Below are 16,256 nucleotides of genomic sequence, written 5' to 3' on the forward strand. Positions count from 1 at the left end.
TAATCCACTACCCTCATTGGCCCCAAACCTATTATTCTTCTTTCTTCCACTCCTTATCTTATTGAAAGACATTGCCATCCACCCCCATTAGCCAAGTCAGAATCTAGGAGCCATCCTTGCCTCTTTGCACTCCTGCCTGCTTCTTCCCAACCACTCCATCAAGTCCTGTTGATTTTATCCTTAATGTTTCTCAAATCCATCTCTTCTAGCCATTTTCACTGCCACTACCACACTCATTACTCTCTTCCTCAGGAAAATCATATCTTTTCAGCTGGATTCATCCATCCAATTTCATTCCTCAAACATGTTCAGCAACTACCTACTATATGGAGGGTAATATTAAAGGGGGAATATCAGCTTCTAGTTAAGTGTTTTATTCTATCGTGGATACTTCCTCTTGACTGCTTCCTCACTAAACGTTAACTGATCATTCCTTATTCCCATCTTACCCCACACCCCACACTGGTTATCCTGCACATTATAAAATTCACCATTCTCTAGCCTGGTTTGGAGTCAGACACATTGATTAGAGAAGATTAAACTAATTTATCCTCAATGAGGTGCAAGTAGAATGGAAAAATAAACAGTTACTGGTGGCTAGATATCAGAGTCAAGTACCTTAACTCCTACAATCTTTTAAACCCATCCCTACTAAACCCTATAATCAATTTACTGTCATTTGTCCTCAAGTTCTTATTTCCCTTCTTAACCAGCATACATACCATGGCCAATCCTTATAAACACTCTTTTTGCACATGTTTTCAGCCCTTTACCTCTTTCACTCACTCTTTTTGCACATGCTTTCAATCCTTTACTGCTTTCACTTGGTCCGTAGTCAACTGGCAAAATCCCAACTCCAGTTAAATTCCAGTCTTCACTTATTCAGTGCTTAAAGCTGCACTGCTGAATGTAACTGGAGAAAAACATGCAACCATGCTGACTGGTCTCACTTTAAATGTATTACCACTAACTTCAACTGGGTCCGTAATGTTACCCAAACACTCATTTGCTCTCCCACTCTCCTACCTGACTATTTTATATTTTCTCTTATCTCTTTATGCCAGTTATCAATGTATTGCCTCTCATTTCCAGATATACTTGATTAATATATTTCTCAAATCTCCAAAATTAATATACTCCTCAAACTTCCACCATCTTTACACTCAGTAGATGACCTTGCTTCTTATTTTATGCAGAAAATAAAAGCAACCCAGAAAAGAACATCTAGAAATGCTATACATCTAACCACATTTCTGGACCCGTTTACTGTTTACTCTCCTCTAACTCTGGATGACCTGATTTTACTCCTAGCTAAGGATGACTTCTCTATTTGTTCGTGGGCTCCCATCCCCTTCCCCTCATCCCTGTTCAAGTTTCTTGCTTCAGAATTCTTCCTTACAAAGGTGTCTGTGTAGTTATTACTTACTTCACATTGCCACAGATTTTCCCGAAATGGTAGTGCCACTTTGCAATATGAAATTCACTGAATACAATTTAACATAGTGTTACATCCTTACATAATGCTGTTATGACCAATGCTGCTTTATTCCTGAATTAATGATGTGTGTTCATTTTTTTCTTGATTAAAAAGTAAGGTTATTATGGCTTCTTTGATATCCCATTGCATCTCCCCCAAACTAATAGTTGTAAAAATTTTTTGTATAAAACTACATGATCCAAATTTAAGACAGAAATATTTCAGTTGGATATTAAGAAGGACTTTTTGTGTTTTTTTTTTTGGGCTGGGGTAATGAATCACACTGGATTATAGTGTTTCTTTATATAAAGTGCTTAAAAAGTAGGCTTGACAATATTTTTGCATATGCATAGTATCACTTTATTTTGTCTTGTATCTTTTGTCAAAGAAATGGACTGGAAGACCAATTCCAACTCTTCCAAGATAGTGATTCCATAATTATCCAGGAAGTGTCAGCCAAGACCCTACTCTTCCAGGAAGGCACTGGGCAGGCAAAAGTGAATGAGTCAGCCTTCCTACCTTTGTCTTCCCAATAATTGACACAGGGCCAATGACAAAGGTGTCTTCAGTAAATGTTTATGACTGAATCTTCATTACCATCACCATCATCATCATCATCATCATCATCACCACCATTATCCATATTTGGCACACATCTCGGTGCGTGCAAACCACTGTGCATTGTTACTCCTTTCAGGAACTCATGAGAGTAACCTATGTTGGTGTTCCGGCATGAGGCATGTGAAGTATAGGTCAACTTTGATCTGAGCCTTTTAAGCCTTCTTGCTTTTAACCACAGACGTATATTGATTTCCCTTAATCATCAAGAATGAGCTTCATGCTTTGAGAACCAGCCTTGTCAGCTCTGCCCTCACCTGGTAAGAGTTGGTGTCTGAGGACGTGAGGACATGTGAGGATAAACGACCACCCGTGAAGTTTCTAGGCATCTCTTATGGGTGCTTAATACTCTACTTTCTGACTTGGTCTTTTTGTGACAGGTTCTGAACTTCTGAACCTGGATTTTAAATGTGCCTTCATAGTTAAAGGAACAGAAAAAGCACATATCATGTCCCTGTATACTCTCTCTTTCTCTGTTTTTCCTAAGTCTTTCATTCCTTTTCTAACTTCTCTCTTCAGCTACTCTGAAATGCTTCCCAGTCACAGCTCAAATTCCCTTTTCTGGGTGAAGCTCTTTCTGACCATTCCATCCAACAGTGAAGTGCCTTTCTTCTGAACATCCTTGAGACTTATAATCTGTCTCACTAATTTAGCCTATATATACCTGCTATGAGACCACAATCCTTTCTTTGCACTTATTGTCCATCCCTACTCCCGCTTTCCCCTCTGTAGTCTCTCTGAGGACAGGAACCACATCATTCAGCCATAGCCCCTACTATGGTGGTGTACCCAAAATAAGTGCTCAACATAATCAAAAAAATGAAGTGATTGATTCATATTGCATTTGATCCATGGCTCTGTGGATGACAGTTGTAATATCTGAGAAAAAGGTAAACTGCATTTTGTCATTTGTGTTTGCTTTGAACAACCAAGAAAAGCTGTTCAGTTGGTGCAGCCAACTGCTCTCTGCCTCTTTGCATGCCCTCCACCACCACTGGTGTTCCTAGATGCTTGCATTTGGTTTCAGACCTTGCTGCCTGAGTCCGCCTGTAAGCTTCTCTTATCACTTCCTGTCTCCTCATAGAACCCCCTACAAGGACACAAGAAAGTAAGATGCCTGAGGCTGGGATCCCGAGGATGGCTGCTCTCCATTAATGTTTGAGGATGTATCGCTCTCCAATAATGTTGTGCTGTTATTGTCACAGAATGCAAATCCTGAGGCTTGAAGTGTGAGAGTAGGAATTTCTCAGAAAATCTGTCATTCCTGTAGAATTTTTCTTCTATACAGTCCTCTTGAGAACTTTAGTGATTAAGCCTTGGAACTTCAACCTCAATCTATTTAGCTCTGAGTAACTTGGTTGGGAACTCTACATTGTAGACGCTGAATAAGAAAATAAAAAGAAATATTTGTTGAGCTATTTCTCTATGGAAAGTGTAACTGCCCCATGGGGTCACCTTGTCCACTGCCTAGACAGAGCCGATCTATCAAGACAGGGGAATTGCACTGGAGAAGGGGTAATTCACATAGAGCCAGCTGTGCAGGAGACTGGAGTTTTATTATTACTCAAATCAGTCTCCCCCAGCATGCTGGTGATTGGAGTTTTTAAAGATAATTTGGCGGGTAGGGGCTTGGGAAGTGGGGAGTGCTGATTGGTCATGTTGGAGATGGAATCACAGTAGGTTGAAGTGAGGTTTTCTTGCTGTCCTCTGCTCCTGGGTGGGAACACAGAACCGTTGGAGCCAGATTACCAGTCTGGGTGGTGTCAGCTGATCCATCTAGTGAGGGTCTGCAAAATATCTCAAGCACTGATCTTAGGTTTCACAGTAGTGATGTTATCCACAGGAGCAATTTGGGGAGGTTCAGACTCTTGGAGCCAGAGGCTGCATGATCCTTAAACCATCATTTCTAATCTGGTAGCTAATTTGTTAGTCCTAGAAAGGCAGACTGGTCCCAAGACAAGAAGGGGGTCTTTTTCGGGAAAGGGCTATTGTCAGTTTTGTTTCAGAGTCAAATACAAACTAAATTCCTTCCCAAGGTTAGTCTAGCCTATGCCCAGGAATAAACAAGGACAGCTTAAAGGTTAGAAGCAAGATGGAGTTGGTTAGATGTGATCTCTTTCACTGTCATAATTTTCTCAGTTATAATTTTTGCAAAGGTGGTTTCAAAAGCAATGGGCTTGGCACTTGCTAAGTGTGTCTGAATGGGTTCGCTTGATGGATTGGGTGATTGAGGCTGAGAGAGCTTAAGTAATTTGTTCAAACTCACAGGGTTAAATAACAGATAGGGCTAGGATTTAAACCCAACGTTAGCCAGAACTGTTTTGTCCTTAAAGCCCTAGGGCACAGTGTTCAGGGTTTATAAGCTTTTCAGACCCCAAAACATGTTTGAGAATTGGAAAAATAAACTAATTGGATTTAAAATGCCAAAGTAAGCTAACAATCATCAAAATGAAGTTAAACTACTTGCTTTTATAGAATCAAATATCATATTCGTCATGAATGCAATTTATTCAATTAAAATAATTATTTATGAGTAATGCTTATTGTTGGATGTGAATGCATTTTTATTATTGGGTCGAATGTGCATGGGCCCTCAAAAGAGTGCCCAAGGCTTTGGAAAGCTGTAAAATGGACCTATTTATGCACCCCTACTTCTGGAGAAGCTGTGTCTTTTGACTTTTTTGATGAACTTTTATCTCAAACAAGCAAGCTGGAATAAGGAGGAGAAGGAGAAAAACAAGGAGGAGAGAAGGGGGAAGAAGAGAAAGAAGAGGAGGAGAAGGAATACTAGGTATTATCTACCCTAGAGAGAAGGCCTTGTTTCTTTTCTACTGCCATAAGTGCCTAATATAAAACATGCACAGATTTAGCACCCAATGAATACTTGAAAGAATGAGAAAACTCATCAAGTCAGCAAAAAACATTATTACATTGAATTTTTCAGTTCCTTGCACTGGTGTTTGATTAGAGCCAATTAGAAGGCAGCAACTATGGTGCAGGCTGACCTCCAAAAGGGATGCAAATCCAGGCAGAAGGGTAGAGGGGCCTTTGCAGCGGAAGAGGAAATCTACCCCAGCAGCAAATTCAAATGTGAGGCAGCAGATGTTATCTTAGCTCTCTCTCAGTTGGGTCACCCTCTCTCTATTCATACTTCACCACCACACTAGTGGCAAGTCACAATTTCCCATTGGTCACTTTATACATAGTATAGCCAGTTACCTAGCAGATACAATAAATAAACACAATAACAAGCCACATTTATTGAGCATTTTGTACACCCTGGCACTATCATGTTACCTCAATTAATTCTCAAAATAAACTTACTTTTTTCCCTTACTGCTATTTTTATTTTTATGATGTAAACTAGAGGTACAGAGACATCATATAATTTGCCCAAAGTCACAAAATTACTAAAGCTAACACCAGATTTTGATAAGCTCTGAAAAACTCAGAAATGAGTTTATGTATTCACCATATGCTCTGCTGTCTTGAGTTTTTGGTGATTTAGAAAAGGCTTCTTTGCTTTTCTAACTCACCTGCTGCTGATGCATGTCCCACCATGAGAGTAATTCTAGTAATTCTAATATTGCTTAGTAATTCCTTCATTTCACTCTGAAAATGAAAACGTGTGAGCAGTGATGATACATTTAAAGTACACCACTCATGTCATAGTACGATCAAAAACCCTCCTGCAAGGCAGCTGAGGAAAAGACGCAGAGAGAATAGAAAGCAAGATTTGATGAGCAGAAGTAAATAAAGGGATGCTTTTGGAATGAAGGAACAGCTCCCACTTGTCTTACAATTGTGTAAACCAGTTTGAATTTTAAATATTCTTTCCATTGCACCGTAAATCATTGACTCTATCCTGAAAGTTTCAAACTTTGAAGTTTATACATCTTCATCTCAAGTTCTCCTCTCCCAGTGTGGGCCACAGACCCCTTTTATTTTTTTTTTTATGAGACAGAGTCACTCTGTCACCCAGGCTGGAGTGTAGTGATGTGATCATAGCTCACTGTAGTCTCAAACTCCTGGGCTCAAGATATACTTCTGCCTCTGCCTCCCGAGTAGCTGGGACTACAGTTGTGTGCCAGCTAATTTTTTATTTCTTGTAGAGATGGAGTCTCCCTATGTTGCCCAGGCTGGCCTCAAACTTCTGGCCTCAAGCGATCCTCCTGCCTTGGCCTCCCAAAGTGCTGGGATTATAAGCATAAGCCACTGAACCCAAGCTCCACAGATCCCTCATATCTTGATGTATTTCCCTTTTGGAAATATGGTCTCAGTTAGCAAGGTGAACTGCAGTCAACAGCCAGTTGACAAAATGCTGGGGAAAAGGATCACTGAATGGGTCAAAAGAAGCTGGATTTCATCTCATTCACAATTTTATCCAGGGCAGGCCTGCAGTGGGTCTATAAGACAGGGCTTCTTGGTGGACAATTTGAGAATCTTTCAGAGCTCAAAACATTGATACTCAGGGAAAAGATCATCCTCCCACCATGAAATCCACCCAGGTGCACTGGGTTCACAGGTGGGGGTATGAGCCAAACTTGGAGTTGGGGCAGCTGTAGAAGTGCGGGAAGCAAGGATTTCCCTTGGTCTTGGGATTTGTTCAAGGTGGGGCCTTTGTTTTCCCTCCAGGAAATTTTCTCAGACTTTCTTGCTAGTAGCCTGGAAGAAGCCTGCAGACATGGCCTTCCAACCAGGCAGCCTGAAGACGAAGGCTGAGAGGAAGGTTGGTGAGGTCCATAACTCAGGAATCCATCAAAGGTATGCATTTCTTTTTTCCATTTTTTTGTTTCAAAATTTATTTACTAAAATTTTTTATTAAAATTTTATTTTTAACTTTTGTGGATACACAGTAGGTGCATATATTTATGGGGTATGTGGGATGTTTTGATACAGGCATGCAATGTGTGATAATCACATTGTGGAGAATGCGGTATCCATTCCTTCAATCATTTATCCTTTGTGTTATAAACACTTGAATTATATTCTTTTAGTTATTTGAAAATGTACAATTAAGTTATTATTGTCCATTGTCATCCTGTTTTGCTATCAAATAGTAGGTCTTATTTGTTTTTTTTTGGGTTTTTGGGTACCCATTAACCTTCCCCACTGCCCTGCATCCCACCCTACTTCCCTTCTCAGCCTCTGGTAATCATTTTACTCTTTATGTCCATAAGTTCCATTGTTTTAATTTTTAGGTTCCGCAAATACGTGAGAACATCGTATGCATTTCTTGATGTTGAAGACAAAGGGAAGGAGGCCATGACGGCTAAATATGATAACCTAAGGAACATGCCTGGCATATGGAAGGGCTTATAAGTGGGGGGCTTCTGTATTTCATCTTTCCATTTGTCTTTTATGCTTCAATCATAGTGCTTTTGAACACGAGGAAAACTTGCTGGCAGGAAGGTCAGCCATAGAATAAGAGCCTGGGAAATAAGAGACAGAAGGAAGATGAGCTGGTGGGTTTCAAACACTGCTGAGAGAAGAGTAAGGTGAGGACTGAGAAATGATCGTAGAATTTGGCAATATGATAGTCATTGGTGATGATGGCAGGAGCTGTTTTGAGGTAATGCCAGGGTGAAAGCTTGATTAGAGTGGGTATAATGATATTTTAAAATCTTTCCCAATTTGAGAGGTGGAAAATTACTATTACTATCCAAGTATTTCAGTTCATGGTATTTTGATATTTAAAAGCTTCTGAACCCAATTTCCTCCTGTGTCCCCACCTCTGCCCTGCCACCATAACATTTTTTTGGTCCTGTTGGATTTATTTGTCACTTGAGACACCTCAAGACTCGGGAAATGATGGAGATGATTTCATTTGATCAATAATCCATTTGGAAACTTTGTGTCTCAGAGTAGACTTGTTGAGTCATTCAACATGAATGGTTACTTAATAGTGACATAGAACACAGTATATGTGGCTCCAGGTCTTTAATCCTAGGGCGCTGATGTTGACAACATAAAAAGATGAAAGCATATGTTTTAGCATTGCTTTGTGTGTATGAGATCTTCTTCCTGATTTCTGAAGATGAAGCTTTATTTTTAAAGTATTTGCTAGATTTTATAGTTTTCTTCCAGCTTGACTAGGTTTTCACTTTACTGTTTCTCTATTTGAGTATGCTGCCACCAGGGGATGCAATAGGCTGTAGACGTAGTGGTCTGTTTTTGTTTTCTCTTTGTTTTTTGACCTGAGGTTTTAGGTTTCAAATGTGGATTCTGTCTTGGAGCCATTTTCAAATAATCTCATTTTTTCCATTCATTGGAATGAAAATGAAAATAACTTATTTAAGAATGAAAATAACTTATCGAAATAACCGAACAACAATTATTTATTTATTTATTTATTTATTTGAGATGGAGTTATGCTTTTGTTGTCCAGGCTAGAGTGCAATGGCAGAATTTTGGCTCACTGCAACCTCCACCTCCAGGGTTCAAATGATTCTCCTGACTCAGCCTCTCCAGTAGCTGGGGTTACAGGTGCCCGCCAACCATGCCTGGCAGATTTTTTAGATTTTTAGTAGAGACAGGGTTTCACTGTGTTGGCCAGGCTGGTCTCAAGCTCTTGACCTCAGGTGATCCATCTGCCTCAGCCTCCCAAAGTGCTGGGATTAAAGGCATGAGCCACTGCACCAGCAATTATTTTTAAAGCTGCCAATTTTTGGATCATGAATAGCACTCCCCATTTTAGAAGAAATAGATACTCATACAAAATAAGAAATTATGAAGAAAAAGTCAAAATTGTCCATTCCTCCGGTTGGCATTTTACATATTTGTTTTCTGTTTTTTTCAATGTCTTATTTCAAATACTATGGAAGTTTTATTCACAGTTTTGGTTCTCTCTTTATATGTTTTAAATTATTTTGTTATAATAACTTTCTAGAAGTGTAATTACTGGGCCAGAAAGCATGAACACTTTTAAGACTCTTGAATTAAGTTATAAAATTGCTTTTCAGAATGTTATATTCATTTATACTTGTTAGCAGTGAGTAATTGCTCAGTTTAGCATATTCTTGCCAAACTGTTCACTACAGTTAAAAAACAAGTTTCACTAATTCGATAGACAAAAGATTGTTTCATGTGAATTTGTTTATTAGTGATAATATTTATCCATGTGCTTCTAAGACATTTTGATGCCTTATGTCATGTAAATTGTTTATTTGCATCTTTTGTTCATTTAGCAGTGTTCTTAATGCTTGTCTTATCAATTATCATGGACTTTTCATGTTCATTTATTTATTTGACATATATTCATTGAGCACCTACCATGTGCCAGATACTGTTCTAGGCACTGGGGACACAGCATTGAACAAAACAGACAAAAATTTCTGCCAGCACAGAGCTTTCATTCTGGTGGAGAGAGAGAGACAAAAACAGAATAAAAAAATTAAATAGATATGAGAAGGACATGAATGCCGCAGAGAAAAATAAAGTTGGGAATTTGGAAAGGGAGTGCCAGGGTGGCCAGCCAGAGGTAGCTCCCTGAGAAGGAGAGATTTGCACAAATGAAGGGAGGGAGTTGCTCATCAGGCTGTCAGTGGAAGAGCGTACCTGGCAGAGGGAACAGCAAGGAGAAAGCGCAAAGGCTGTGAGATAGGATTGTGTTTAGTATTCAGGTTCATAGTTCATAGCCTGGATATTAATCACTTGCAGCATTTGTGACAAATATTTTTTTCAATTTGTTGTTAGCCTTTCTGTTTAATGTTTAACATACAGAAGATTTACAGTTTTGCGTAGCTAAATCTATTGTTCTTTTTCTCTGTGGTTTCTTCCCTAACTTTAAAAAACTTTTAATTTTGAAGTATTTCATATATGCAAAACAATGACTGAAATATACAAGGATAATTTAAAAATTAGAAAAACAACAAACCCAAACACCAGACACCACAGCATGAGGGTTAGGAAGTGAAACCTTGCCAGAACCTTGAAGCCCTGGTGCCCCTTTTTTCTCCCTCTTTTTCGTCTAGGAGGAACCACTACCCTGACTTTTCTGTCCAACTTTCCCTTGCTTTTATTTATAGCCGTATCACACCTGTGTTTGCATCCTTAAATGATATGTTGCTCAGTTTTGAAGAACCAAATGGGCAAACACAAACCCAGCTGGTTAGGAGACGGCAGCGTTCCCACTGTTAGGGGAGGCTCCCAGGAGCCGAACTGCTTCCTTTATCTCGCTCATAGTCTGGCTTCAGCTTTTCTGAGATTTTACAAGAGCACTTTCTGGGGAGATAATGAGGAAGACTTGGGGGAACCCTGAGGGCTATGGGGCAGGGCCAGTGAAGAAGACCTGGCTGGCTGCCTCCAGAATCCAGTGTAAAGTTGTATTTGGGATGCATCTGCTCTTCCAGGGACCTCCTTTCCCAGCTCCCCCACATCCATGAGATGAAAAGGAGACTGAGTTCTGGAATCCCCACATGGAGGAGACATGTGCACTAGGAACACCTCACTTGAAGTATTATGTGAGTGAGAAACTTCTGTCTGAGTCTGTCCTTCAGCTCTTTAGCCTATCTTAACTGAAAATGCAGGTTCTTAATTTCTACCCAAAATGGGGTCGAAGTGAGCAGGGTGCTCTGCATTTTCCATTTCTGAGCCTACCTTACCTAATCTCCGGTTTTCAAAGGTAAGTCTACACAGACATTTTGGTGGTTGAAGGGGAAATGAGTGCCTTTAACGAATCCAGTCAGTGGGGCAAGGAGAAGATAAGAGGAAATTCATGAACTTATAACCAAGGGAAGCTAAGGACAGGTAAGAACCTTGGATAGGCTTACCTGGCCATTCTGTCCTCAGATTCACAAAACCAATGCCATGGCTTCAGGGATGTTGCTCAAACATCCTTTAACATGTCTGTCTCTTGAATCACATGGCTCCAATCTAAACTGGGTACTCTTGACTCCTGGTGCAGCTATTGCTCCGGGATCTCCTTTGCCATCCTGGAGGGAAATTCCTTATTCTCTTTCCTGTGTTGACTCTGTTTCCTGTACTTCATATCTTCCTATGTCTTGGTTTACTATCTTGTTTTGATGGAGCACATCCTCAAGTAGTTTTGTGAGAAAGGTTGCATGAGAGGCAAATTATTTGAGATCCTGCTTATGTGAAAATGCCTTTTTTCTTCCTTCGTCATACAGTTTCATCATGTTTGGAGTTTTATGTTGGAAATAATTTTCGTTTGGAATTTCAAGTACATTTTTCCACTCTGTTCTATGTTCTAAGGTCACCGTTGAGGATTCTGAAGGTATTCTGATTCCTGGCCCTTTGTACCTGATCTGTTTTTCTCCCAAGAAGACTGTAAAATTTTCTGTTTGCCTTCAGTATTCTGAAATTTCACTAAGATGTGGCTTGGTGTGAGTGTTTCATTTAGACAGTTGATGAGTCCTTCTCTGGCAACTCATATTCTTCAGTTCTGGGAACTTTCTTTCATGTGTTTAGTTACTGATTTCCTCTCCTCCATTACTCACTGTTCTTTCTTTCTATTTTGATATACAGTAGTTCTTCCTGGATAGGACCACTGATCTTTTCTCCCATATTTTAATCTTTCTGCTCTACTTTTTGGAAGATTTTTTTCAACTTTCTCTTCCAGGATTCTATTGACTGTTTCATTTCAGTTATGATGTTTTTAATTTCCAAGAGAATCTTATTTTTTTTATTCTTGGTATTTCCCTTTTTAAAGTAGTATCCTTTTTGATTTCAAGGATCTTCTCTATCTGAGGATATTAATTATATTTTTGAGGATTTTTTTTTCTTGCATATTTTCTATTTCCTCCTAATGCCCTTTCCTTCCCTTCCCTTCCCTTTTCCTTTCCCTTTCCCTTTCTCTCCCCTCTCCCCTCTCCTCCCTCTCCCCACTCCCCTCCCCTCCCCTTCCTTTCCATTTCTCTTCCTTTCTTTTTTCTTTTTCGAGACACTGTCTCACTTTGTTGGCCAGGCTGGAGTGCAGTGGCACAATCTTGGCTCACTACACCTCTGCCTCCTGGGTTCAAGCAATTCTCCTCCCTCAGCCTCCTGAATAGCTGGGATTACAGGTGCACACCACCATGCCTGGCTAATTTTTGTATTTTTAGTGAAGACGGGGTCTCACCATGTTGGCCAGGCTGGTCACGAACTCTTGACCTCAGTTGATCCACCTGCCTCAGCCTCCCAAAGTACTGGGATTATAGGCGTGAGCCACTGCGCCCGACCTCCTAATGCCCTTTTCTGTTTGTTTATTTTTGTATCTGTCTTCATGTTCTATTTTCTTAGGGGTCTGCTCAAGATTAAAATAAAAGCTGATTGGAAGCTCACTGTGTGTGGGGAAATTTGGGGATTCTGAGCTTCCCTATGGTGTGATCTGAGTGGGCCATTTGTGGGGAACCCCCTCTAAATATATTTAGGCTTTTCCTTTTGGGATGATCAGATTCTTCAACCTCTTGCCAGAAGGAAAAAGTCTTGTTAGAGTTCTGGAAACTGAGGAGTAAAGGGGCCTGAGAGTGAGATCATCCTTGGCATTCAGAATCTATATGACCACTTGATCCTTCCATTTTTGGTGGTTGCACACCCTCACCCATGCTGGTAGACCCCAATCCAAAGACCCTCTGTTTTACCCTCTTCAGAGATAAACTGCCAATTTTCTGGTGGAATTGGGAGGAGGATTTGCCTAGCAGTGGAGTGCTGGGAAGAAAAGTTGGGGACTAAGTTGTTGCTCAAACAGCTTTCACACTGGCCCTCTAAATCCCCCTCTTCCCCCTGTATTCCCAGCTCCTGCTCTGCAGGACCTGGTGCTGCTAGGGCCTTAGCCTTTGGAGAATTGGTGGCACAAAATGGACTGGTTCTCAGCTTCCCCTCTGCCAGTTTAGGATTTCTCTCTTACTTCTGTAATCTAGCTGAAGTTCTTTTGGATGCATGATGTAATGGAAAGCTCTACTTTGATTTTATTTCTCTTCCAAATAGTTAACCAATAAAGAAACCCAAACCTGTTCACTGAATAATTCCCCACTAAACCATTTTGTGATGACAGTTTACTTTTACTATATTTTAGGTTCTTCATATACACCTATGGTATATTCCGAGTTATTTAATTTGTTCATTGAGTGTTCTAGTCTCATATCTCATTACTTTTTAAAAATGCCAACTTTAAACTGTTTCACTCCCTGAGGACAGGTCTCTGATGATTTAAATCTTCTCAGATGAGTTTTAGAAATTTGCTACATTACCACATAAAGCCTTACCAATAAGAATTTGTTTGATATTGCATTAGACATAGGAACAAATTAGAAGATTGGCATGGTGGGGTGTGCCTGTAGTCCCAGCTACTCAGGAGGCTGAGGCAGGAGGATTGCTTGACACCAGAAGATCTAGGCTGTAATGAGCTGTGATTGTGATGTGAATAGCCACTGCACTCCAGCCTCGGCAATATAGCAAGACCCCATTTCTAAAAAAGAAAAACAAGAGAAAATAATTGTTTTCTTTTTTGTGCATGTAACCTTGCCTTCTATGAACAATGTATTTCTGACCATTTATTCAAGTTATTTATAGTAATTCATCATTATTTCATAGTTCTCTCTATATACGTCTCTCTCATATTTTAATAAGGCTATTTCTAGGTATTTCAGGCTTTTGTTTTTCCATAATGGATGATTTTTTTTCATTATGTTTTTAGACTTGTTATTACCACTATACAGGCGAATGATTTAAAAATATTTATTTTATAGCTAGCCAGTTTCTGAGCATTCTCTAATGGTTTTCCTCTTGATTAACTCATTTTTTTTTCTCTAGGTATGTAATGGTATTCTCTGCAAATAATAATAATTTTGTGTCTTTCTCTCCAATGTTTGTTTTATTGCTGGGCAGGACTTCCACACAATGTTAAACAATAATAGTGTCTCTGCACTAAAATTTTTTTTTGCTATATTTTGACTTAAATATTTAAAAGTTATCCTGTGCATAAATTTTATCAACTTTTTTTCATTACTAATCTAAATCTTACCAATATGACATAACATTTCTTTCCCATTTAATGATTCTAAATTTATGTTTTCTGATATTGATGTTATCTTTATTTCTGCTAGTATGCATTTGCTTGATATATTTCTTTGTTTACCCCTTTACTTGTAAACTTTCTATGTTATTTTAAGGATAGTGTGGAGTTAAGAAATTGGGATATTTCTTAATCTTTAAAAATCTAAAAATACTGTGGAGTTAAGAAATTGGGATATTTCTTAGCACTGGGATTACAGGCGTGAGCCACTGTGCCTGGCCTAAGCACTTAATTTTTAAAAATCTAAAAATACCACAGTATTTTTAGGATACCACTTTGGGAAGCTGAGGTGGGTAGGTCACAAGCTCAGGAGTTGGAGACCAGTCTGACCAGCATGCGGAAACCCTGTCTCTACTAAAAATACAAAAATTAGCCAGGCGTGGTGGTGCATGCCTGTAATCCCAGCTACTCAGGAGGCTGAGGCAGGAGAATCACTTGAAATAGGAGGTAGAGGTTGTGGTGAGCCAAGGTCACACCACTGCACTCCAGCCTGGTAACAGAGGGAGACTATGTCTCAAAAAAAAAAAAAAAGAAAAAGAAAAAAAAAAAAGTGCTCAAATTTGGGACTCTGTTCTTTTTTCTTTTTTTCTTTTTTTTTTTTTTTGAGACGGAGTCTCTCTCTGTTACCCAGGCTGGAGTGCAGTGGCGCGATCTCGGCTCACTGCAAGCTCTGCCTCCTGGGTTCACGCCATTCTCTTGCCTCAGCCTCCTGAGTAGCTGGGACTACAGGCGCTCACTACCATGCCTGGTTAATTTTTTTTTTGTATTTTTAGTAGAGATGGGGTTTGACCGTGTTAGCCAGGATGGTCTCCATCTCCTGACTTCGTGATCTGCCCACCTTGGCCTCCCAAAGTTCTGGAATTACAGGCGTGAGCTGCCGCGCCCAGCTGGACTCTGTTCTTTAAGAGGTGAATTACAAATATTTACTCATATTGTCTCTTTTTTATGTTTTCTGTGCTTTTTTTTCAGATTTTTTTTTTGTTTTGGTTTTTGAGCATTGTTTGGTTTCTTTATATCCTGTGTTAAGGTTTATAGGAATTCCAATTTGTTTTATATATATATTGATGGTTACCTTTAGATTTTTAGCCTATTTATCACATTAGGTCATTTTTAAATTGTCTACTTATCAAAGTCAAGAATGGAGCAATAACTTGATTTTACTCCACTGAGGCAGAGGAATTTTGTGTTTTTCTACTCTGTCTCTCCTTTCCACTCTTATATTTTTTTGCTTACTTTACTGAATCTTGGATTATGAACTTAGATGATGATTATTATCTAGAGTATGGACTTAAATGATGGTAATATCTAAAGTATAGGTTATATAATATTGTATAGGTTAAATAATATTAAACTATAATTTGATATTATTTTTTAGCAAAGAATTTCTTTGACTTTAAGATTCATGCAAAAAAATGTATAACCATTATTTAGATATATTGCAATGTAGACCCAGTTTCAGTGCTCACAGAGGGCCCACGACTGATTCATCTTCAATTCTCAGCTTTGATTCGTCTCTCTGTCAGAGTTGGAGAACTGGCTCATACAATTATAGAGGCTAAGAAGTTCCATGATAAGTTGTCAGAGAGGCTGAAGACCCAGAGAAGCCCCAAGCATGGCTCAGTCCAAGTCCCAAGGCCTGAGAAACATGAAAGTCAATAGTATAACTCTCAGTGTGAGGCTGAGACCTCGGGGTTCACTGGTGCAAGTCTTGGAGTCTGAAGGCCAGAGAACATGGGATTCTGATGTCCAAGGGCAGGAGCAGATGGGTATCCCTGCTCCAGAAGAGAGGGAGAGAGGGAGGCAGAGAGAGAGAGAGAAAAAGAGAGCAAATTTGCCTTTCTTTTGCTTTTTTGTTTTATCTGCACCCTCAGCCGATTGTATGGTGCCTATCCACATTCAATGATGGTGGATATTTTTTACTCCGTCCGATGATTTAAATGCCACTGTCTTCTGGAAACACATTCACAGACATACTCAGATGTAATGCTTTACCAGCTGTCTGTTCTCACGCTGCCATAAAGAACTATGTGAGACTGGGTGGTTTTTAAAGGAAAGACGTTGAATTGACTCACAGTTCTGCATGGTTGGGGAGGCCTCAGGAAACTGACAATCATGTTGGAAGGCTAAGGTGAAGCAAGCCACATCTTA

This window comes from Mandrillus leucophaeus, unplaced genomic scaffold (assembly GCF_000951045.1).
Source record: "Mandrillus leucophaeus isolate KB7577 unplaced genomic scaffold, Mleu.le_1.0 Scaffold223, whole genome shotgun sequence".
In the NCBI taxonomy this organism is placed as follows: Eukaryota; Metazoa; Chordata; class Mammalia; order Primates; family Cercopithecidae; genus Mandrillus; species Mandrillus leucophaeus.